The following is a 25103-nucleotide window of genomic DNA, read 5'->3' on the forward strand; positions in this document are numbered from 1 at the left end:
CAGGGAACAGGGCAGGGGCCCTAGGTCTGCACTGCTGGGTTTCTCAGCAGCCACTGGGATCCTGGCAGCCAGGGGCCGGGAAAGGAGCTGGATGACCTGGGAAGACTGGGAAGGGTGATGTTTACTGATAATAAGGCAGAGGCTTGGGTGGGGATGGGGCCTCCCCTAGGAGGTGGGTGGGATCCCCCACATGTAGGCCCTGTTCTCAAGGAGATCCCTCCCCTGCCCCACTCGTTTGTTACAAGTAGACCATCAACCCCTCCCACTATGGCGTAAATTCCTAAGTCAGGATACGTTCCATCTTGTCCATTGGCCTAGTGAGTATACAGCCTGGTGCTGGAGTGATCATAAACACCTGTTCAATGAATGAATGGGGATGCCAAAGGGAAGCCCCAGAATCTGAAATGCAGGATAGGGCAGTGGGAGAGATGGGAGAGGCTAGCCCGCTGTCAGCCCCCCAACCCTGGGAGGTAATAATGGACAGATGCTCTCACCCCAGCTTCCCAGGTGGAACGAGGGGTAAAGAACCCGCCTGCCAATGCAGGAGACATAAGAGACGCGGGCTCCATCCCTGGGACAGGAAGATTCCCTGGAGGAGGGCATGGCAACTCACTCCAGTATTCTTTCCTAGAGAATCCCATGGACAGAGGAGCCTGGTGGGCTGCAGTCTATAGGGTCACAAAGAGGTGGACACGACGGAAGTGACTTAGCACACCCTCACCACAGCCGCCCAGAGGGGCAAAGGGACTGGTCCAGTTGTGCAGCAGGTGGTGGAAGAGCTGGACACAATCTCAGGGCCTCCTTTCCCAGGTGTCTTACCTGCCCCTTTCAGCCGCCCAGTGCGGCCACCCTAGGCCGAAGAGGCAAGCCTAGGGAAAAATCCCTGGATGTGTCCTCCCGTCTCCTCTGACATGAGGTGGCCACCCTGGGCCTGTCCGGCTGCAGGTTTGCTTTCAGGTATAGAGGCTGGCCCCACTTTCTTAGAGATGGCCCCCGCCCAACGCCTACAGATATACACAAGGGTAGAACTCACCCTCAGGACTCTGGATTCGGGGAGGTAGAGAACCTTGGAAAAACTGAGTCCCAGAGAGGAGGAGGGGTGGCTCCAGGGCAGAGAGAACCCTCTAGCAAGCCTTCTCCCTTGCCTATAAACCTCTGGCTCGGACATGGAACTCTCAAGCCCATTGTGTTCGCATGGAATGGATGATGGTGGACAGTGTCCAACTCAAGCAGGGCCTAATGGGGGCTGCCTTCCGCACTAGGGCTACCCCTCTAGCCCTCTGGGATCAGGCCCATGGGTAGCAGTAGCTGGCAAAGCCTTGCACAAACTACTCTTCCCTCCAGCTGGTCACAGCCCTGTGGAGCCCGTGGCCTCACTGCACAAAGGAGAGCACGCTCAGGGAGGGGAAGGGACATCCCCAAGGTCACACTGCTCCCAGCTCCAACCAACCTCTGTCTGGCCCCACAGCCCAGTAGGTTGGTCTTTGCTGTCCTGTCATGGGATGGAGCAAAGCTCAGCAGAGGCGGAGCCCAGCTCAGAGGAGATGGGGTGCAGGCCTGCTGCTGCCCGCCTCTGGCTTGGCCTAGGCCCCAGGAACTACCCCCTGGTCTCTCCTAGGGGATGGGAGGTGAATAGGGACCAGTGATGGGGCAGTGAGTCGTGATGGGGGACAGGAGGCCGGCTGGGCAGGGGCCGAGCTCAGGCTCCAGCGAGCTCACGACGCCTCGCGCCCTGCTGCCGGGCTGGCGTGCCTTTATAATAAATAACAGCAAATAGCCGATCCGCAGGGCATCTTTCACGCTGGTGGCTAATAACACGGCTATTAATGCCCCCGCAGACGGCGTGCGCACGGGGCGGCGCTGACGAATGTCCCCGGCCCCGGCGCGGTCATGAATCAGCCCCTCTCCTGGGGAAGAGTGCGGGGAAGTGTCATTTTCCATCTTGGTAATGAATTGGGGCTTCCCTGCCCTGCCCAGGGTGCTGCCGCTGAGAGAGGTTGCCTGGGATTTGTGTTTGGTGAGGCAAGAACCCACCCCCCGGGCCTCTGAGAAGCCAGAAGGAGTAGGCCCCGCCCCCTATGCTTCCCGGCCAAACTGGGGCCGCCAGGGAGCAATGCTCACCATCTGCTGTGTGACCTTAGGGCACTTACTCCTGTCTCTGGGCCACGTCAAGCCTCTCTCACCAAGAAAAGGACTCAAACTAGAGGCCAGAGCAGAGGATGCCTAAGGGTCAGCAGGTGCAGGACCCTGGGTCAACCCCACCCTGGGTCCTCTTGGCCAGGGCAGGGCAAGGCCTGGATGGAGGGGACTTGGGGACCCTCTCCAGTTGGAGGGCAGCAGGTGCCATGGCCAGCGGCTAGGTCACCAAAACCCCTGCCTCTCCAAGGCCTCACGGCCACCCCCTCTGATCAGAACTCAGAAGGGCTCATAGCGAGGCCTCTCCCCAGGGGCAGGAGTTCACTCCAGGAAAGGTCACTGCCTTACACCCTGGACCCACCTGCCCTGGGGCAGAACCCAGCAGCACAGGGGCCACCAGCGAGCCAATGACCGCTGCCCCGGCAAGCAGGTGCCACGAGTTGCTTCAGCTGCACGTGTGGGGTGGGTGGGGTGGAGCTGCAGACCCCCGACCCAGCCCGAAGAGGACAGGCCCCGGCCATCTGGTGCCCTCTCCGGGCACAAGGAGCCCCTGGGCCTTCCTGGGCCCCCGGAGCCCATCTGCACCCGCCTTACCTCCTTTGCTGCAGCCTGGGAGCCCGCCGCCCTGGATGCTGCGTTTCCGTCAAGGTGGGCCTGGGCCACGCTTACATCCTAGCTCACCAGCCTTGGCACCCAGGGTGCGGATCACAGACCTGGGGTGTTGGGTGGCACTGGGGGGGCGCCCGGGGCTCAGGGAGGAGCTTCGCTCTGCCGGGCTCCTCACATTCAGATGTGGCCGCGGGTCGGGAGCGGCGTCTCGTTACACCCCAGGCCGCGGACACTGCCGGCTTCTCCTCCTGGAGTGAGGGGCTCGAGTGAGGGGCCTGCGGGGGCGCCCCCCGCAGTCCCGGGGCTCCCGTGCGCGGCCTGAGGGTGTTCCGGGCCCCTGCTCCCCAGGCATGCCCTAGGGCCCGGCGCCCGTCCCAGGGAGGGTGGCCTCGCTGCCCCCTTTCAACTTTCGCCCTTTTGTCTGTTGGCCGCCACCTCTTCTGAAAGGCTTCTGCGTGGCTTTTACCCCTTTTTCTTAACCAAGTTTTTTTTTTTTAATCCCTTTAAGTCACTTGGCAGAATGGGCTGTGGTGCAGAGAGCGTTCTTGCGTGACAGAGCTGAGAGGGAGCCACTCTCCAAAGGATCGGTGTTGCTGCCACTCAGGCTGTGTCTCCGGGGGGGAGGAGGGGGTCCGTTACCCCGCTGAGGAGTTCAGATGTTCACCGCGGGGCTGCAGCTGCTCATATGCGCCACTGAGCTGTCAGGCCTCACATGCCCCCTCTCTGGGAAGAGGTTTGGTTGGGGGCCGGGGGGCCACTCAGTCCTGCTTGGCCGCTCCTGTTTGTAGAAAGGTTTCCTTGCTTGGGAGGTGCGGGGACGGGTTATTCCTGCTTTCAGCCCCTTCTCAGATGTCCACCAGGGAGTCCTCCTCACCCACTCCCTGCCTCCTCACCTGCCAAAAGACAATGCACGTGATTAAGCCCAGGGAAAATGGGAAATGCACAGGGACAGGCCGCCGCTCCCCCCAGCCCTCCGGAGCCTGTTTTCTTGAACGCCACCTTCCCGTGATCTGTGATCCGGGAGAAGGCTGGGATTATTCTCTGCCATCTCCCTTCTCTTTTCAAACCCAGATAACAAACAGCTGGCCGCGCAGAGCACCCTTCCTGGCAGTTCCCTGGCTTTCCCTTTTCCTGGGGGGAGCGGGGGTGGGAGGACTAGGAAGAGAAAAAATGAGGTTCCGTGAGCTCCTGGCCATGCAGGGGCTGCCCGCCTGGCCCAGCGCTGGCTCCGCTTCCCCCAGCACCTGCTCCTCTTGCTAAATGTCATTCAGAGGATCCAACTGGGCCTTCAGGGCCTCGGCTTCCAGAACAAGCGCTGCCTTTCCCCGCCGTGGAAAGCGGGAGCGTCACGGAACCAGAAGAGCCGGCCTCCTGGCCTCCCTCTGAGGCCGGGCTCCGTGCTGCACACCCAGCTGCCCTCCGTGGCCGCCTTCCCCTTCCACGGAGAACTGGGGGCAGGGCCGGCTGCTCCCCCAGATCCCAAACGACCCCGAGCTGACCGGATCGCCTCTCATTAGCGTGGCGTGCTGAAGGCCCACGCTGCCCCGGTGTCCGTATTCCCCCTGCAGGAGCCCCTCTTTGGAAGAGGGCTTTTATTACACATCTGAGAGCGCTAGCTCTGGTTTGAAATCGGATCCAGATGGGCTCGGCTGCATCTGGGCACTTGCCTTTGTAGGGCCAAAGGTGGCTGATTTGAGAAACGCGTGTTGTCTGGGGCTGTCGCAGATGAAAACCAGGATATTTGGGGTGCATGTCTAGAGCCCAGACTGGGGGGCACTCACCAGGCACCCCACCTGGCAGGGACTCCGTATGGAAGAGGGGCAGGTGCTGGCCAGGTGGAGGGCGGGCAGAGGCTGATGGGTGGACGGGAGAAGTGGAGAGGCCGTGGGACAAGCTTCCCCAAGAGCAAGGAGGGTTAGGAAACAGCGAGGTTTAAGAACCCACGGGACATCACCCCCGATGGCCAGGATCTGGTAAATACTCGCGGTGTGAGCAGGCAGGTGGGGGGCAGCCCTCTGGCAAGGGGTCGGGTGGGGGCTGGACAGGAGGGAAGGTGAGGACAAAGTCCCCACGTAAGGGGTGACTGCTGGGCTCCAGCCTGGCTCTTATTGCTATTACACCCGCGTGATTTCATCCAATTATAAATTGTAATTTCTCTATGAAAGCGAGAGATGGAAAGAGTCCAATGAGGTCATCCGCCTCCCTGGATGGGGTGAGGAAATTGTTTTCTACCTGGGGGGTGGGAGCAGAGGTGGCTGGGCCTCCATATTTAGAGAGGGTGGTGACAGCGTCCTCTGGACCCAGAGCCTCCAGCCAGCCATGGCCGGCTGATCCCCCCACGACAGAGCTCTGCTCTCGAAATTACGAACCCAGGAAGGCAGCTATGTTCGGCCGGCTCAGACCCTTCCCAGAGCCCTCGGGATAAAGGCAACACTGCCATGGCAGCCTCCAAGGCCCTCCAAGGCCTGGCCCCCTGGCCTCCACCACGCCACCTCCCCTAACTCCCTGAGCTGGCCCCCGCCTCTCTTCATGCTGCTCCCCTTTCTGCAAGAGTCCGTCCACCATCACCCCTCACCTCCTCTCTGCCTACGGGGTTGAACAAACCATGATGGCAATGACATCATGTCTTGCAAGGAATTATCTTCCTGGTTCAAGGAAGAGACCACATCTGCTCATCGGCAGCTGATCTCCTAGCGCCTGAGTCAGTGCCTTGCACACAGTAGGTCCTTAATAAATGCACCCAGCCAACTGCTCACTTTCTCACTGAGAAAATCAAGAGCCCAAGCAAGGCTCTCAGCGGGCCTGTCCAGCCCCGTGCATTTGGGGTCCCTTCTCCCTGCCTCCCCTGTCCCTGTGTGTGGTCCTCCTGGGAGCCGAGCAGCAATGCCTGGCCCAGGCCCCACTGAGGATATGGGCTCCTTGAGTGCTTCCGGGTGATGGGTGCCTCTCGAGGGTCAGGGAGGGTGTGTGCAGAGGGCAGCCTGGACGCGGTGCTTGCACGGTGAGAGAGCTTTGTTTCCATGTGTGGTGCATGGTAACGGTGATTGCAGCCACCTGCATGCGCTGGGCCCAGGAATACATCCTAAACGAGGCCTCCTGGCGTACACCTCCCATCAGGCTGTGCAGTCCCCAGTGGGCACGCTGCTGATCGAGGAAACCTAGCACACGCAGTGCAAGCCAGGTCAGCAGGTGTACGTGGACTTCCATGCGGCCAGTCAAGCCGACCAAGGACACAGTGAATCTGCACGGTCTCGGGGCCTCAGTAAGCAGGAGCCCACCCCTTGGCCAACTGTGGGTACTTTGATCACACGACAGCCTCTGCTCACCCTCCTCGCCTCGGCCGTCTCTCCTTCCCATAGGTCTGGTCCTTGCATTCCGGTGCCAAAGAACCATTTTTTGGGTCAATACAATAAAAGCTTCATTGACAAGTACTTGAGATGCTTACACCATTTTAGTTTTTGTTATAAATAACAACATCATAACTGTAGTAAAAGAAATATGAAAGGGGGAAAGAAAGCCAAGTGCATGATCCCACATCTCTACAGCACTCTCTGCATCTTGGCCAGATCCATCTGCTTGTACCTATACACCGTTTACAAGGGGACAATGTCCCTTATCCTTTTCCAGGTCATTTCTGCTTTACCGTCTCCCCTGAGCCTGGGGCCAACCCAGCACAGCTGGCGGGGCAGGGAGGACCATCCCCACTGTGCAGATGCAGTGACGCTGAGAAGGGGGGAACTTGTCTAAGTCTGTATGACTTGCATGACAGCCAGGAACTTGAACTTTGGTACAGTTCCCTTCTCCCTGCCCGACACTAAGTCACGGTGCAACAGAAACACAATGAGGTGGGCCCTTAGGCCCACCCACCGAGAGACCTTGGGCTTCTCCTGAGTCCCTCTCATGCAATTATTCATCAGTTCATCTGTCTTTCCATCCATCTATTAACCATCTGTCTTTCCATCCTTCCATCCCTTATCCATCTTTCCATCTCTCCATCCATCCATCTGTACAGCTCTCTCCCACCCTCTGTTTCTCCACTCATCCATCTACCTGCCCATCTTTCCATCCGTCATCCATTTTTCCATCTCTCAGTTCAGTTCAGTTGCTCAGTCGTGTCCGACTCCTTGCGACCCCATGGACTACAGCACGCCAGGCTTCCCTGTCCATCACCAACTCCCGGAGCTTATTCAAACTCATGTCCATTGAGTCGGTGATGCCATACAACCATCTCACCCTCTATCGTCCCTTTCTCCTCCCGCCTTCAATCTTTCCCAGCATCAGGGTCTTTTCCAATGAGTCAGTTTTTTGCATCAGGTGGCCAAAGTATTGGAGTTTCAGCATCAGCATCAGTCCTTCCAATGACTATTCAGGACTGATTTCCTTTATGAAATTTCCTTTCCTTTGCATCTCTACATCCATCCATTCATCCATCCATCCATCCATCTGGCAAGCATGTATTGAGACCCACCACTGGGCAGGATGCATGGACCCGAAGAGCCCCTGTCCCCTAGGAGCTCGCGGTCCCATGAGGGACGTCACTGGTTTGCAGTGGGTCACAGTGTGAGACACACAAGGGGTGCTGGCAGAGTCAAAGCCACTTCTTGCCCAACATAGGTGTGAAGGGCAAGTACCTGGGTCACAGAGGGCTTTCTGGGGAAGGTGACGCCATGCTGTGGTTCTGGGGTCCTCTAGACTCCCACGTCATGATAGTCACCTGGGTTCAATGGCAAGCTGGAGTGGGTTGGGTGTGGCCACAGTTCCCCCACCCACCTTTCAGGGTAGCTGCCGTACCTTTGGACCTCAGGCCTCCACCTGAAGTGGAAACGCTCTTCAACTTTACAAGCTCCCACCTGCTTTGAAGATCGGAACGCACTAATATTAATTCCTATATTAGCAATTAGCCCTCCTGCTTCTTTCCAACCTATGACTCTTTGGGATGGATTTTTATGTGTGTGTCATTAATCAGACGCCTGTATGTGCGGCTGGAAACCCAGGTGGGCTTTATGGCCGGTGACTTAGACAAGTGGTGTTCTAAATGAACAACATTCCAGCACCCGTCCCTGGGCAGAGCTGCCCCGTGGCAGAGAGGGCAGAGTTTAGATCTTTGTAAGCAGGTCAAAGCTGGCGTGAGCTAGCAGACCCAGAGTGTTCTTTCATTTCAGACTTCCAGGCTGAGGTCAACATCTGTATGCGACCTTCAGAGATGAAAAAGGCTCTTTGTGGCTCAAAGCTGGAGTTTGTTCCATGGCTGCCGACTTCCTCCCACAAAGACAGGCATCCATAGGGCCTGTCCCTTCTCCCCCACTGCAGAGTGGGTCACTCCCCGCTCCCGCCAGCATGGACCCGGGCGCTGCCACAGTCACGTTCCTTCTTTCTGGGGTCAGAGGGCTGGGGGCCAGGGCCACGGGAGAGCTCTTCCCTTAGTGGGTGCGTTCTGCTCCTGTAACAGAGTCAGCCCCGTACGAGTTAGGCCGGAAGGACCTTTCAGGCTGAGGGCACAGCATATGTGAAGGCTCAGAGGCAAGAGGGCTTGGTGCATTGGGAAGGCTGGTGTCCCGAAGCTCTGAGTTAGGAGGGCCGTGATCTAAGCGGAAGTGAGAGGTGGGATTCTTTGGGGGAATTTCGAATGCTCTGCTGAGGGGCCTGGCCTTCATTTTGAGGGCAGTGGGGAGCCAATGAGGGCCCCCAGGCGGGAAGGTGCATGACCAGACCTCCGTGGAGAATTGGAGGGCACCAGGGTGCATGGGAGCAGACCAGTGAGAGGCTAGGACAGCATCCTCAGGAGCAGGGGTGGGGAGCGGGGGTGTTGAGACGGAGGGGCTGACTCAGAGACCTCCCTGAAGACAGCCCTAGGGGCGAGTGGGTTCCCTTCTCCTCCTCCTCCTCTTCCTCCTCCTCCTCGCTGGAGGGTGGCCGAGTGCTCCTGTGACCACCCAGAGCAGCACCATGGGCAGCTGGTCCCCGGGGGCTCCGAGCCTGGTTCTAGGCACCCAGGGAGGGCTCCAGAGGGGGAGGGAGCTGGCGGCTCCTCTACACGAGAGGCGCCCCCCACCCCCTTCTCACTCGCTCCAGCCCCCCGGGCTTGGCACGGCAACATGGCACCCGCACAGCTAAGCGGGTGAGAAGGGGAGGATGTGAGAGAGGCTGCGTTCGGGCGTGAACCCTCCCAGCCTCCACTCTGCTAATTAAACCGTTTCCTGACAAAAAAAACCCAGACTTTCAGGGACAGGCGTGTGAGCAAGCGTGCGACCAGTCCATGGCTGCAGGGGCCCACGCCACCTGGCCAGCAGGCCTGGACCCCGGCCAGCGCCCACCCTTGGAGACAGACCACTGGGAAGCCGGCCGGGCAGTGCCCGGAGCAGAGAAGCCAGCGGCTCCAGGCTCCAGGCTCCCAGGCCGGACTGTACCAGTTCAGGGTGCTGCCCCAGCAAGGCGGCCGAGCAGCGGGACCCTAGAGAGGCCACCGAGTGGGCACCGTCGTCCCTAGCCACGCCGAGCCAGGAGCACGGGTGGGCACCTGAAGAGGCCTCCTGTCCCTGGAGGGCTCTCGTGCCTTTGAAATCTCCTCCGAGCCAGCGGGCAGCAGGAGGCACTCCGGGCAGGGGCAAGCCAAGGGCAGCTGGTACTCAGCCGGGCTCATGCCCACTGCTCTCAGCCTCTGGGAGAGCCCCTCGAGGGGGCTGTGTGTGGCCCTGCTGTTAGGGGGTGGGGGAAGGATGGGGGTACTAGGCCCCCCAAGGCCTGCTCCCCTGCCTGCATACCGGGACACAGTCCCCGGCGTGCCCACGATGGGCCACTTGTGGCCTGTGCCCTCTGCCCACAGCTTCCCGGAAGGAGCTGCCTGCTGGCCAGGTCTACCCCGTAGGGCTTGTTGAAACCCAGCTTCCGCACGTGAAGGTCTGTGTCTAGCCCAGGGAGCTCAGCAAGGATGAGTCTGGCGCAGCAGCAAAGGCCAGGCCTTTCTCAGGAAACTGGCCTGCTTTGCGGGCAGAACAGTGCCTGTGTGTTTCTCCACAATGTCCCACTGCGAGCTTTTGGCTGGGCGGGGCCCTCCGGGATGCTGGCAGTGGGCACCCTGGGCAGAAGATCCGGTCCCCTCCCGGCTGCTGGCCTCTGCCTGCTCTTACCCGGGCCCCTGGCCACCCTGGCCACAAGATGGGTCCTGTCCAGTCAACATGCCATAGGTCTCTCGAGATGTTTTTTTGTGTGTTTTGATACTTATACTTATTTATTTTGGCTGTGCTGGGTCTTAGTTGTGGCGTGTGGGATCCTTTTGTGTTGTTGTTGGGGCATGCAAACTCTTAGTTGCAGCATGCGGAATCTAGCTTCCTGACCAGGGGTTGAACCCAGGGCCCTTACATTAGGGACATGGAGTCTCAGCCACTGGAGATTGGGGAAGTTCCTCAAGCAGATGTTTGACTCAAGACTTTGCTGGTATGTCTGGGAGGCTCGGGGGTTTCCCAGGTGGCGCTAGTGTTAAGAACTCACCTGCCAATGCAGGAGACATGAGTCGCGGGTTCGATCCCTGGAGGAGGAAATGGCAGTCCACTCCAGCTTTCTTGCCTAGAGAATCCCATGGACAGAGGAGCCTGTTGGGCTACAGTCCACGGGGTCACAAATAGTTGGAAACGACTGAAGTGACTTAGCATGCACCTAGGCCACATGCCGGGAGGAGGCTCAGGAGCTATGGGGGTCTCTCAGGGAGCAGGCCGAGGAGATTTCAGAACCCAGGCTCTGCTCACGGGGTCTGAGCTCCCCTCATCTGCAGCTCCTTCCCCTTACTGCAGCCTCAGATTCCTTCAGGAATCTGAACCCTGTGGGCACAGGCGCCCTGGGGACCATCAGCCGCCCTCCCCTCCTCCCCCCAGCTACTGCATTCAAAATGCCACTTCTCCCTAGACCTCCCCTACTGACCACACTTGGAGCTATGAGCTAGGGATTCCGACCACACACCTGCATTTACTCAGGTGCAGCTGGTGGAAGCTGCCTTTTCTTCCAGAAGTACCCACCTGCCTCTCGCCAGCTGTGCCAGGCCCCCTAGACCCCGGGGACAGGCGCCTTCAAGCCCGGCTCCCCCAGCCTGCTCTTCAGTTTCCCTCCACCAGCAGAAGCCTGTGCCAAGGGGTGTTCGGCCGCGTGTTGGAAATCTCCCACCCCCTCCCCTCCTTCCCGTAAACTCACTCTCCAGCCGGGAGCGATGCCGCGCGCCCAGGCCGGGCGGCCAGACTTTGTTAATATTTACAGCGAGTGGCTCAGGAAGTTATTAGCTTCCTTTTCTTGTTGTTAATTGAGAGAGGAGAAAATGGTTGTAACACTTCAAAAGGACTTAAAGCGCAGCCTGAGAGACTGGCTGAGTCTGGAGGAAGGGAAAAGAGAGTGTTTAAAATAAAGAAAGGAAGCCCACACCCCACGCGACGGGGGAGTGGCGCTCCTTCGCAGCTCTGCAGCCGCCTGGCTTTCCTCTGAGGTTTCCTCATGGCCGCTCATTGTATATTTTCCTTTTCGTTTGGGAATCTGCCTTAAGGATAGAAGGAGGAAGAAAAAGGCTTCACGGTGCACTTTGTTAATAACGGAGCTCTTTGAAGCTGCGGCTAGCGAGGCCCCTGGTACCTTCACTCCTAGAGCACCAGGGCCGGCCTCGCCTGGAGGCTGCTTCCCTGTCCTGTGGCCCCCACGCCCCGGCTCTCGCCTCCCAGGATACAGGCCCAGACAGGGGGCACTGGGCCAATTCCCGGGCCCCTGACCTGGGTGTGGGGTCTTGGGCCTCAGAATCCCCCCACCTGCCATGGACCCCAGGGACAGCCAAGGATGCCAGTGGTCATGGTGGGCAGGGGGACTTTCTGAATCCTGGCAGACAAGGAGCTGGGGGCCCAGCATTGCCAGGTCTCTGGCCTCTGTGGCCAGCCTCCCTCAGCCACATTTCCGAGAGATAAATGTTCCCTCCAGTGACACCTGAATAGTTAGCTTCTGGAGTCTGATCTATGATGTAAGTAACCAAACAACTCGGCCAGTTTCCCTGTGGCCAGACAGGGCAGACTGGGTGACTCAGAAGGTCTCTGCTCTGGGAGCTTGCCATTTGGTTCCGGCTGATGAGTGTCCCTTCCTCCAGGAAGCCTTCCCTGACTGTCCCTTGCCCCTAGCCTGCTTTAGCATGGCCTCTCGGGCTCCCCTGGCACCCTGCTGTCTATTAGACTGGCCTTCTCTGTGTCTGCAGACCAAAGTGACCAACTCTCCAGACATGGGGGGCCCCAGCTCATGGTTCTAGAGGGCTGCATTAAAGGAGGGACCTGCCTTGCAGGAGGTCCTCCCCACCTGCTCCTTCCCTGCTTCTGCCCTGGTTGGTCTAGATGGGGAACCTCGTTCAGTCTGGGCCCCGCCAGAGGCACGGCCACACCGCAGGGCAGGGGGCGCAGAGGAGAAGCTAGGACAGCGACAGAGGTTGGAGGGGGCGGTGGGACGGTTTGGGGAAGACAGCTGGTCCCTGGTCCTCTGAAACAGACAAGAAGGAAGACCACCATGCTCTGGGAAGCGCAAGAACTAGAAGGACAGGAGGGATTCAGTGAAGAAGCCTGTGATGGGCGGAGATACCCAAAGATGGACCAGACTTCCACTGCCAGGGGTGCCGAGGCCCAGGCTGGACGGCCACTTAATAGGCTGGGCCAGGGAGACCGCGTCAGGTGGGGGCCTAGCCAACCCAGGCTTCCTTCCACGAGCTGTGCTCTCGAAGCCATGCCGCTGTTCCTTCCGGCTGCTACCTCCCGAAAGCCCCGGCCCTGCACTCTCCACCCCGGATTCTGTAAATAACTGTCTTTAACCCCCGGCTGTGACCCCTTAAGGGCACGGACTGTGTCTGCAACGGTGACAGCCGCCATCACTAACCTGATGGACTTCTGACTACAGCCCAGCAAACAGAGCTAAGTGGATAATAATAATATAGTAACAACAGCAGGAGCAACCCCATATTAAGTCTGAGGCGGGCAGCATCCTTACGGCACCTCACTGGACCCACAGGCACTATTATTACCGTTTCAGTTTTCCACCTGAGGAAAGAGAGAGGTTCAGCAGCCTGCCCAAGGTCACATAGCAGGTCCACGGTGGGGCCCGGACACAAACCCGCTCTTGTCTCTGCTCTGCCCACAGCACACTTCCTGTGTGGCCAGGACTGGCGGGCGGCGCTCAGACGGGCAGGAGGCTGCAGGCCAGCACTCCCCAACCTGGTTCACGGGGCACCTCAGCCGTCAAAGGCTCTGAGAAGTCCCGTCTCAAAGATGCCGATTTAACCCTGTTCGCTCCAGCGGTCACCTGCTAACCGCGCAGGATTTGCACGTTCTTCGGAACACACTCTGGGCAGCACAGTCTGCTGTGTGCTGAGTGTCCGGTGTGTGCTTGGCGGTGGGGGGTGGGCCCAGCACGTCTCTGCCCTCAGCACCCCCAGCTCGGCACCTTGCACACAGGAGGCACACGCATCAGCAAGTGAGGGCCGAATGAGAGAGGGGATGGATGTGTAGATGACCCGGGCTGGGGCCACGGGAAGCCACAGGTCCCGGTCAGACCCAGTCTCTGTTCTGAGCCTCCCTCATCTCCTCCTCCCCCAGCCCTGGACCCGATGTGGCCCCCACCTCCGGCCATGTCCAGCCTCATCCCTTCCCGTGGCAGCCAGGCGAGGCACCACCGTGCCTCCTGGGCAGGTCCGAGCCCTCTGCCCCCACCCAAGGGCCCCCGCCAGGCACGAGCATCTCTTCCCTTACCTTCCTGCTCTGTGGCTCTGGCCTTGACATTCCGATCACATCCCCTAGCCCTGCTTAGAATACTAATTTTCCCAAGATGAAACCATCCGTGTTTAATTTTTGTAAGAGCCAGGCAGGAAGAAAAGACAAGGAAAGGGAAGCATCAGTGGTGGAAGTTGGGGCCCTCCTGGAGGCTGTGTTCAGAGCTTCTCTGGACTGCTGGCTGTGAGAATGTGGGGTGCCACCCCCCACCCCCGTGGTTACACGGCCCCTGAGGAGGACCGGTGGGGGGTGGGTCAGCCCTGTGCAGTCCCACTGGTATCCTAGGACCACCATGTGTGTGTGTGTGCTAAGCCACTTCAGTCGTGCCTGACTTTCTGTGACCCCGTGGACTGTAGCCTGCCAGGCTCCCCTGTCCATGGGATTCTCCAGGCAAGAATAATGAAGTGGGTTGCCATTTCCTCCTCCAGGGAATCTTCCCGACCCAGGGATCAAACATGCGTCTCATATGTCTCCTGCACTGGCAGGCGGGTTCTTCACCACGAACGCTACCTGAGAAGTCCCAGGACCACCTTGCTGCCCCTAAAATAGCTCCAGCAGGGGGGTAGCCAGTTTTCCAGTGGGTGGGGGACAAGGCAGGGGCCAAGGCTGGCCTTCTGAACACACCAGGGCATGCTTCTGGCCTTGGCTTGGGAGGGTGGTTTTTGGGGACCTTCAAGAGGGAGCCCCCTTGGGCTTCCCTGGTGGTCCAGTGGTTGAGGATCTGCCTGCAATGCAAGGGACACGGGTTCAACCCCTGGGCCAGAAAGGTCCCAAGTGCCTTGGGGCAACTGAACCCATGCACCACAGCTCCTGAGCCGGCCCTCTGGAGCCCGCGAGGCGACACTGCTGAGCCCATGCGCCAGAGCTTGTGCTCTGCAACGAGAGAAGCCACCGTAGGGAGAAGCCCTCGCAGGGCATCTAGAGAGGAGCCCCTGCTCACCGCAGCTAGAGAAAGCCCGTGTGCAGCAAAGAAGACCCAGCACAACCAAATATGAAAAAGTGAATAAGCTCTAAAAAAAGAGGAAGCCCCCTTAATTAAGAGTGGGCAAGCAGGTTACACCTCTCCCCTTGTTTGCCAACTCTTTGTCCATTGTTTGCCAGTTAGGTTTCTGCCAAGCTCCTGCCGGAAAAGGAGCCTGGGATCTCTCCCTGATCAGCTGGGGGTCACACTGGGGAGAGAGTGAGGGCTGGCAGGCAGGGGCCACCTGGGAACGCCCATAGTGGGCACAGGGAAGAGGGACAAGGGAAGTGTTGCTGGACTGGAGGAACTTGGGTGAGTCCTTGACCTGCCAGGGCCTCAGCTGCCTCCTTGGGGCACTGGGATGTGACTGCAGGGCTAGGAGGGCACAGGAGATGCAAGATGCGGGTTCAATCCCTGGGTCGGGAACATCCCCTGGAGTAGGAATGGCAACCCACTCTAGCATTCTTGCCTGGAAAATCCCATCGATAGAGGAGCCTGGTGGGCTTGCAGTCCATGGGCTTGCAAAGTAGTTAGACACGACTCAGCGACTGAGCACACACGGGAAGAAGAGGTGGTTAACAGCCTGGAGTCAGAGGTCGGAGTTGTGTAGCTTCAACAGCTGTGATTCTTGGGTCTCTGAGCATTTCCATATCTATGAGATGCAGTAATGAGGGAAGCACCCTCGTGGGGTGCTGGTGACGATCAAAGATGGTACCCTGTGGATGCCCTAAGGACCAGCCTGACACTCCAGGCACACAGAGAAGCCAGCGATTATTATTATCATAACCCCCGAGAGAAGTGCTCTCGGTAAAGCCCTTCCCTCGGTGTCCTGTGCTGACCAGGCTGCCCGCCTGGGAGACCCGCTACCTCCCACAGTCCCCGCCAAGTCAGAGCAGCAGCTTCCCCCTGTGTCTGACTCCCCTCGCGCCTGCCTGGCCCCAGGACATGAGCGTGACTCAGGGCCCCCCCCCCCCCCCACATCCCAGTTTCACGCCCCCGAGTCCCCAGAGGGAAGAATGAGATTGTCATGGCAGGGAACATGACAGAACACGAAACATGATGAAATCAGCGATGTAAATTATGAAATCCAAATCATAGCCCCGCTCCTGCAGCAGAGTAAACTCCGGCAGAGGCTTTCCGGGCTGGGGACCCCCATGGTGGAGGCCTCCAGGCTCCCAGACCCCTTGCCGGGTGCTCTGAGTGGGTGGCTGCTGGTGGTTGCAGCTGCCCCGCCAGCCACTCACGCCCTCTCCCTGGAGACCACTGACTGGCCCTCCAGGACGCAGCAAGATACCACTCTGCCATTTCTGCTCCAGAGCGCCACCCCCCCCCACCACCGTGGATCAGATCCTGGCCAGGACCACCGCTGGGCTCGTCCCTTCCCCTGCCCTCTCCTGGTTCGCGTCCCCCCGCCCAGGTTTTTCCCGAGATCTCAGGCACGGGACCCCTGTCTCAGGCCCTGCTCCCCTGCGGTCCCACCTGAGACAAATCCCAAACCGCTCCCTGGAGAGACCCACTGCTGTCCCCTTGCCCCATGTTGGCCTTGCGACGCCTCTGCCCCAGAATGTGGGCCCGATCGGAGGTCAGGGACAAGCAGGGGCCGGGTCAGCGCCTTGGCTGCCTGCTCCCCTCTGCCCTCCCCCAGTGAGGCCCCTGCAGCCAGCACCCACCAGCCCCGCTTCTGCCCCCTCCCTGATGTGTGGGGCCGGGGGCCCTCCCTCCCCCACCCCCATCCCCGCCGTCACATTCACCTGTGAGTGCAGAGCTGGTACAAGGAGGGCGACTCCAGCCTAACATGTTTTTTTGGCCACCTCCCCTCTGCTGCGGGGGCTGCGTCGTAAATTATTATCGACCCGCAGCCGGCCCGGGCTGGAGAAGAGATGGGGAAATAAAGCACTGGGCTCGATAATGGTGCCCTGCTGCCTGAATTTACTTATTTGTGGCTTTCCTACCCACAAGGAAACGCAACGATAAATAACTGCTGACTATTAGGCTCCTGGTCGGGAAAAACACCCCTGGATCCATTTCTTGAGGACGGGCGAGGACTGGAGACCCGCACGCCCATCCCACCTGCCTGCCGGGTCTGATTTGATTTTCCCAGGCCCACTTGCCCGGGTAGAAGGCTTCTTCTCCAGCTTACAGATGAGGAAACTGAGGCTCAGAGACATGAGGTACCTTGGCCCAGGTCCAGGGTGACCCATAGATCCTATTTTTTTTCTTTCTTTCTTTATTCGGCTGTGCTGGGTCTAGTTGCACCATGTGGGGCCTAGTTCCCTGACCAGGAATTGAACGCCGGCCCCCTGCATTGGGAGTGCGGAGTCTTAGCCACTGGACCACCAGGGAAGACCCAGATCCTGTTTTGCCTGGGATTTTCCCCGTTTGGGCTTCCCTGGTAGCTCAGACAGTAAAGAATCTGCCTGCAATGCAGAAGACCCAGGTTCGATCCCTGAGTCAGGAAGATCCCTGGAGAAGGGAACGTCAACCCACTCCAGTATTCTTGCCTGGAGAATTCCATGGACAGAGGAGCCCGGCAGGCTACCATCTATGGGGTCGCAAAAAGTTGGACACAACTGAGCAATTTTTAGCACAAATCCTAGGCAGCCCGAGAGAGCTGGTCACCCTACGCTGGTCTCACAGCAGAGTCAAGGCTGGGACCCTGCTCTTTCCGACCCAGAGCTGTGGGTGCTTTTAACCTACATGAAAGGTCTTCAGCATCGCCTGCCTGCCTCCTGCGGGACTCGGCAAGGCTGTGCACGCCATCCCGCTGTAGCCTGCTCTGGGCCGGGAGGCATGGTCACCAGTGAGCTCCTTGAACCCTCATGATGACGCTCGCCACTGTTGCCAGCCAGAGAGCCTCCCCGTCCCGTGCGGTCTCCCCAACCCCATCACAGCCTTGTGAACACGCACTCCGGTACTCCCTGACCCCCTGCCAAGTGATCACACAACAGCCACTTCCACTTCCCCAGGGCCTCCCGTGAGCCACGCACGTTCAGAGTCTTCCCCTGTCTGCTGACTCGTTTCTTGCCCTTAATGATCCCGTGAGGAGGATGAGACAGCTGACACCCAGAGGGGGTGGGTGACTTGCCAAGGGCCACACAGCTGATAGGGGCCCCCTGGCTCTGAGTCTGTGTGGATGGAAAACCTGAAACCCAGAGAGGAGGACAAACTGGAAAGGCCGGTGCACCTGGGCGCCACAGGGACAAGGGCCGTGCCATCGGGGGCTGCCAGGCGGACGGGGTTGCCCTCACGGGCGTCCTGGTGCATGTGACACGGTGCCAGGATGCACCTTGGGGGTACCTGTGAAAGGGATGCTGTGGACAGGGTGGGCAGGCCGGGGCCTGGGGCCGGAACACAGGTCCTCACGGGGAGTGTGGAGCTAGGCCTCTGCCCGGGAGAGCACAGGGACTAGGGTGTCCCACGTGCTCAGCCACGGCTGCCAGGTGCAGGGGGGCGCCCCGCCTTCTACTGGGGCTCACCTTCACAGCGCTCCCTACAAGGAGCTCGATGGTGCCTCCCTTTCACAGGTGAGGAACCCGAGGCTCCCAGAGCCGCCTGTCCCAGGTCCCCCGGCTTCAGAGGGGGCAGAGCTGGGGCTGGACCCTGCCTCCCTGCACCCAAGTCCCCGCTGCCCCTCCCCAGCCCTGCCTGGCAGCTGAGGCCCCTCTATCTCCTGGTTACGGCTCCCCAGGGTGCCCACCTGGTCTCCCCAGGGGGCACAGCGGCTTTAATCGACTCACCCGGAGGAGTCTCCAGGTGGCTCAACTTTTCTTCTGCAAGCACGGTCTGAGTAAGAGAGTCCCTAGGGCCCTGGGGTGGGGGCAGGAGACTCACAGGGGTCCAAGTGTCTATGGGAAGAGCCAGAGGAGGAGGCTGGGAGGGGCAGATGGTGACTGGGGAGCAGTACTAATGTGGGAACCCATGTGTCTAGCCACGCTGGACTGGGTGATCTCAGGCAGGGTCCTCCCTGGGTCTCCAAACAGCTGAGGAGCCCTGGACTCCCCTCCTGACACAGTCCAGGCCTCTCCAGCCTCTCTCTCACCCGAGAAGCTGGGGGATGCGGTGGCTAAGCCATCATCTGCCCTTGCCTGCCAGGGAAGTGGTGGGTGGACCCCGTGGTGCAGAGACGCTGGGCCAGGCAGCCGCCTCCAGCCGTCCACATCCAGGCTGTGGGGCGTGAAGCCAGCAGGACGCTGGCTTCAGCTGTGCCCATTCCTCTGACCGCCGTCACCTCGGGGTATCCATCAGAGCGCCTAGCAAGCAGCCTGGGACCTGGGTGCCAGTCTCCTAGCCCAGAGCTCCACCAGGGGTGGTGAGGGTGAGGGGTGCGCCCAGCTTGACCCGGCCCCTTCTAGTGCCCAGAGAACACAGCCTGTGTGGGCAGAGCCACACCCCCAGCCCCCTCCCTCGGCCTAGGTGCTCTTGATACCCAGGGCAAGGGGCTTGGGTTGTGGGGAGCCATTCTGACCTACAGCCCAGGGGTGGGGTGGAGCACGGGCGGAAGAGGAGGGAGGTCTGGGTGGGGAGCCCGTGAAGGGGTTCCCCTGCCTTGCCCGCCCCCAGGCACCCTCCCCGGGCAGCAGCGGAAGCAGGATGCCCGTGTGGCCTGCTCTCACAGCGGGCAGCAGCCAGCTTGTCTCCCTCCTTAGGTTCCGGGGTCCTTCCAGAAGGCCCCCGTTCCAGGCACCGACATGGGGCGGGGGCCTCAGGAGAGCAGGAGGACCGCTCGCCTGGGCTTCCTTCCGGGCCACGCAGGGGCGCTTCTGCCAGACCCACAAACCCCGGTCTCACTCGATGGGGAAACTTCATCCACGTCAGTGCGTTTGTGATCCACATTTGGGTGCGGGTGAAATACGGCCCCGCGGTGTTTGCTGGTGGGGATGTTAACTGTGTACCTCTGATGCCAGACGAAGGAGAATCTGGGGGTGTAGATGAGGGGGCAGCCGCCCGGGAGGTGGCCGCCGTGTGGGGAAAGGCCAGCAGAGCGAGGTGGCGCGAGGGCCCAGGAGTCGTGAAGGGCGGGGAGCCGGGCATCCTGTGCGTATCAGGGCCTAGTGTGTTCTGGGCTTGTTAGCCGGGAGATGCTGGGGGCCAGGGAAGGGATCCGTATGTGGAAAAGACTTCTCTGGTTTTCCTCTTGTACCGCTGCCCTGGAGGCGAGGGGACAGCATCGGCTCTGCTGGGTCAGGAAGGGCTGGAAGGCTCCCTCCTCCCACGGTTTCCAGGCCGGCTGCAGGTGCCACGGGGCAGGGAGGGAAGGAGCGCAAAGTCAGAGTCCCGCCGACCTTGACCTCGGCTGTGCCAGCCACCGCCTGGGGGTCCATCCATCGAGTCCCAGATCCCTCGGTGCTCACCTGTGCTGCGGGCATGGTGACCCCCGCTTCCCTCCTTCTCTCCCCGCTTTCTTCCCTGAACCTGAGCCTCCGTGTACAAGATGACGCCTGCAGCACAGCCCGAGTTAGCAGCAGGGAGAAGGCTGGCTAGGGGAGGTCCTGAGGGAAGCCTCCTGGGGAGGGGTGGTCTGTTTGCACATCATCCTGAGGGCAGCTGGGTGCCCGGGAAGGGCAGAGGCGGGAGGGGCAGGTTGACACTGAGAGTAGGGGGCTGGGGGAGGGGAGGTCCCGGGTGGCACAGGAGTGATCTGTCCTGCGAGCTGGGGGCAGTGCGCACAGGTGAAATTCCCCCGAGCCGGCACTTCGGCGGGTACGCCTTACACCTCCATAAACAACACACACACAACGAAGCAAGGCTTTTCTTGGCCCTGCACAGAGGGCCTCGGGCAGGGTGACCGAGCTCCCTGCCCCAGTCCTGGGGCTCCCATCGCGCCCCCAGGGTTAGCCCCCGGTGCTCCAGGGGGAGGGGGCAGAGCAAGCTGGCCTCCGGGGGTCTTCCCAGGTTGCTCCTATAGTGGCCACCCCTACTCCTCCCCCTTTGGGCGCACGGCCACCTGCTGTCTGCTGGACGAAGGTGCCATAGGGACAGGAAGGGGCACCAGGCCCACCCCTCTGACAGCGCAGGTTGGCAGTGGCCCCCAGAGGAGCCCATCTCTGTTGCCCCCAGGGCATCATCTACATGCTTCCTTATTCCCCCTACCTCCTCCAGGGGATACTATGACCCACCTCCACTGCACAGCTGAGCAAACTGAGACTCAGAGAAGCTAGGAAACCCACCTCCTGTCCAGGAAGGAGCTGCGATCTGAACAGGACCCTTCTGACGGCAGGGTCACCCACAGCTCCACTGGGTCCCTGGCCCAGGCCTTCAGGGCCCCCAGCTGGTGACTCAAAGCTTCTGCCGGCGACAGCCAAGCAGGGCCCTCCGCCAACCCCAGCAGCCAGTCCCTAGCAGGACCTCCAGGCCTGTCCGTGCACGACTGTCCCCTCTCCCCAGGGCAGGCAGACCCCACTGCCCTGCAGCCACATGGAGCATCAGACGAAGCTATCCCCGTGCTGGCCCAGGCTGAGGCCTGTGGTGGACCTGGCTGGAGGCAGGGGATGGACTTGGAAGATTTATGAGCCGGGTTAAAATTTAATTTGGGTGGAAGATCCCGGCCAGCCAAGCCGGCTGCCCCAGACAAATGGCCTCGTCCCCGCCAGCTCCCGCCCGCTTGCCTGGCGGTTGGGCCTGGCCCCCGTGCCAGCCTCCCCGCCCCCGCTCCTTCCCCGGAAGGCTGGCCGCTACCCGCAGAGAAATCATAGCACCGAATTCGATTTGGGGCAGGAGCACTGCGTGCTGAGCCTTGTTTGCACTTCAGCTCGAAATTGACCAGGACAGACAGGGCTTTGGATGGGAACTGCCTCCGCCAGGGCCTCCTTTGGGGCCGGGGCCCCGCCAAGCCCAGCAGCTGCCCCATCAGAGTATGTGGCCCTGGGCACCTCATTTGTCACTCCATGTTCCACCCAGCTGCCCTCTGTCCCCAAGCCCTGTCTTCTGCTCAACACCCCACTCCTCCCTGCGCCCTGACTGCCTGGGCTGGAACCCCAGGCTAGGCAATCTCGTACAAGCAGCTGAGCCTCCTGGGGTCTGTCTCCTTGTCTGCAAAACGGGACCTGTTGTTATTAGCTGATGTAACACTGTACCCACAGCCCTGCACGGAGCACCCGTCTGTCACAGGGCAGTGCCCAGGGTGCAAGTGGGGGATCTGCTGAGCCGAGGAGGGTCTTTGACTCTCCAGAAGTCTTGTGGTCTTGATCCCCACGGGGGCCAGGGCGTCACCTTTTTGGACCTGCAGGTGCTGACAGTGTAAGGAACAATGCTGGGGTCCTCGTGGCATGGGGTGTGGAGGCCAAGGCTGGGCTGTGGCAGCAGGCGCATGTGGGCCCCTGTGTACAGCTCCAGGCTGATCCCCATCGCCATTCTCACCCCATCACCGTGCGCTGAGACCCTCTTAGGTGCTTTCCTGAGTGGGTGCTGTCCACCCATCTTACAGATAAGGGAAGTGAGGCTCAGAAAGGTGAAGAAACTGCCGCCTGCAATTTCTCCGCTGCCTCCCAGCTCCTGTCCAAGATGGGGGACAAAGGGAAGCTGGGCTGGCTCAGGGAAGGGGGGGCCAAGAGCATCCCCCTCCCTGGAACTCACACACCCACACACACACACACACACACACACAGACATGCTGCTACTGGCAGGAATCCAGGCCTGGAAATAGCCATGCCACCTTCCGAGGCCCAGTTGTTGCTCTGCCTGGGACTGGGGAGAAGGCCGACGGGCAGGAGAAGCTGCAGTAACCCAGGATTGCACAAGGCGAGTGAGCGTGCACACACCCTCCCACCCACACCTGCTCACATATGCACAAACTCACACATGCACACAGGGTGGGAGGGACAAGCTTCAGGTGCCATCGCCCTGGCCTCCTAAGGGACCAGGGAAGACTAGGCTTGAACCTTTCTTCTCCAGCTGGAATGAGACCCTTCGCATCGCCTCGCAGCAGTGTCTGGGGGATGGGGGGCAGTCTCTGTCTGCCTAGTGCCCAGACAACAGCTCCTGGCCAACACTGGACCTTCGCTGGGGCTGCCCACATCATCGCACACAGATCTGGGGCCAGGGTGTTGAGGGTGGGGGTCACAGGGTCCCCTTGGGGGGTCTCTTTTATCCTCCAGTCCCCCACCCTGCCCCGCCCAGGGATCCAAGGTCCTTCTTTCAGAAGCCTGGGGATTGAAGGCCAGGACTCAGCGTCCCCCAGCAGCAGCGGCCAGTCCCACCCTCTACACCAGCCTGTCTGCTTGGGGACTCAGCTCTGTCCCTTGCAAGTGCTGGGCTAATCCTCCCAGTGTGCTCCCAGGGGTGGAGGGATTAAATATGTCAACATATTTGCATTATAAGAGGAGCATCAGGGGCTTGGCTCTGAGAAGTGAGCAGCATGGTGAGAAGCCAGACTGCTGCTCCATCAACTCCCAAACCCTGCACCTGCATTCCCCGCCCCCAGTGGGTGCTGCACGTCAGCCTCAACTTACCCTTGACCTTGGGAGACCCAGCCTTGAGGCTGGTGCAGGAGACACATGCACAAGGGCCTGGAAATAGCCCTGTCCGCGCAGTCTCCCACTCCCAACTCTGACCTGGTGTCACCATCCCCCCGCGGCCTCTCATTATTTCCCTATGTATTTATTTATTCCCATCTCGTCCCAAATGATTTGCAGCAGCTTACAGAAATACAACCTAATAATAATTGTTGAGAATCAAGAGGAGGGAGTGGGCTGGGAGACCCCGCCTCCGCAGCAGGCAGGCTCGGTTCAAATCCTGCTCTTTATTTACTTAGCTTGCTCTGGAGTCACTTCACCTCCCAGGGCCTCTTTCCTCCCCTGTGACATGCCGATAGTAATGCCCACCCGGGGGCATTATTAAGGGGATGGAATGAGAAAAATGCCAGGGGAGGATGAGCGAGCAGGTGCTTGGCACATGGGAGGTGGAAATAGCTCTTGGGCGTGTTCGTTCGTGGTCAGGAGAGACGGTGAAGGAGACAGAAGTGAGGACAGGACGGACAGGGGTGAAGAGCCTGAGCGAGCAGGGCACGGCCAGTCTCTGAATTCCGGGGCCTCCTGGGCCCTAAGCTGCAGGAAAGCGGCCTGGGAGGGGGTCTCAACCCTCTCAAATGCTGAGGTCCAGGCGTTCCCCTCAGACTCCTCTCAGAGAGGAACCCTACCACCGCTCCACCTGCCTTTCTTGGGGGGCCTGGAGTCTGCAGCGGGGAGAGGTCTGGGGTTCCATGCTGGCAACCCCACCCTGACAACTAGTACCTGCATGCAGAGGGTGGGGTCTTAAGCTCCTGGCCCCTGAACCCCCTTCAGCCTTGAGCTCTGACTCCCACGGCCTTGGTTCACCCCCCAAGACCAGCTCTCAGCCCCAGCTTGACCTTCAATCCCTTGGCCCGGCCCCAGTTGCTCCAACCCCCTGGTCATCACTATCACCTCCTCCAGGGGGACTTCCCAGCCTGGCAGGAACGTGACCTGGCTTCTCCCAAGCCATCAGCTGCTCCAGGTCCCCCTTCCTGTCTTCTATGGCTTCCCCTAAATCTTACTCCCGGGGGCTCCAGGCCTGGCAGCAAGAAGGGGTTTGGGGAGCTGGGCACAGGCCTCCTGATCCACAGGCCAGCCAGGCTATTCTGGGGGCACACAGAACAGGCAGAGATCCCTCCCAGCCCGCTCCCAGCCAGGATCCTAGAGCTCACCAATGTTATAATCCTGTCCTGGGAGGCAGCTGCCTGCACTGCAAGTGGCCAGCTTGTGGACACAGCCGTGGGGACTGAATGGAACGCCTACTAGAAGCACCAGGTGGAAAGCAGCACTCAGGAGAGAGCCTGGGGCGTCCAGCGCAGAACCCCCCGCCGCCGAACCCCCAGCTCCGACACCCAGCAGCCCCCGGACCCGTGCCCTTAGTCTTCCCGTCTGTGGGTTGGGAGAGTGGACCCGACCTCTCTCTGGCTTCTTAGCTGCTTTGGAAGGAGGCAGATGGGGAGGGGCACGTACCTGCCCAGCTCAGCTTAGGACTTCGAGGGCGGGGGTGCTGGGCAGCTCCCCGCCTGTAGGAGCAGGCTTCAGCCACCCCCTCACCTCCTGGGTTCAAGTGGAGAAGCCCTTTTGGGGGCCGGAACAAACACCAGACACAGTCCACATCCTGAACAGTCCAGGCTCCACGACCATGGTGCAGTGATGCCCCCGAGCATGCCCAGCAAGCTGGGATAAACCTGGGATAAACGGGCTCACGGTAACTGATCTTAAAAGAATTACAAAGTGTAGGTAGGCCTTTCAGAGGGTCACTTAATTAAACAGACTCCAATAATGTCAGTGTGGGGACTTCAGGAGAGCCTGGATCCCCCCCTAAGTTCTCCCCTGCGGGCTGCAGGCTGTGACCGCCGGTGATGACCACACAATGCTCTTCACATCCCCATTCTGAAAGGCCTCCTGTCACTGTCACCCCGGGCCACACCAGGGCTCTGGGAGCTCGCCTAGCCGTAAAGCAAAGCAACCCCAAGATCCATTGGGACCCCCCCACACCCTCCTGCTTCCTGTTTTACCACCCTTGGTTCTGGTTGTGCTCTGTAGCCTGGGTCTGTGCAGTGGACGCGTGGAGGGAGATGTTCTACAGGGAAGGGTGAAATGGGCCACAGGAAAGGGCCCTTTTCTGCATCATAAACGTAA

General features: G+C 60.2%; 2 protein-coding genes across 3 annotated transcripts in view; one reads left to right on the top strand and one right to left on the bottom strand.

Moving 5' to 3' along the window:
- The window catches only part of MACROD1 (mono-ADP ribosylhydrolase 1), a 151809-nt gene that overhangs the window by 50690 nt on the left and 76016 nt on the right, over positions 1–25103 (top strand). The window lies entirely within an intron of this gene.
- FLRT1 (fibronectin leucine rich transmembrane protein 1) overlaps positions 1–25103 on the bottom strand; it is an 85106-nt gene that overhangs the window by 16934 nt on the left and 43069 nt on the right. Inside the window, exon 2 of the mRNA XM_043870683.1 lies at positions 2731–3638. The gene's annotated coding sequence lies outside the window, so the exon portion shown is untranslated. The remainder of the gene's footprint in view (positions 1–2730; positions 3639–25103) is intronic.

The sequence above is a fragment of the Cervus elaphus genome, chromosome 2 (assembly GCF_910594005.1).
Source record: "Cervus elaphus chromosome 2, mCerEla1.1, whole genome shotgun sequence".
In the NCBI taxonomy this organism is placed as follows: domain Eukaryota; kingdom Metazoa; phylum Chordata; class Mammalia; order Artiodactyla; family Cervidae; genus Cervus; species Cervus elaphus.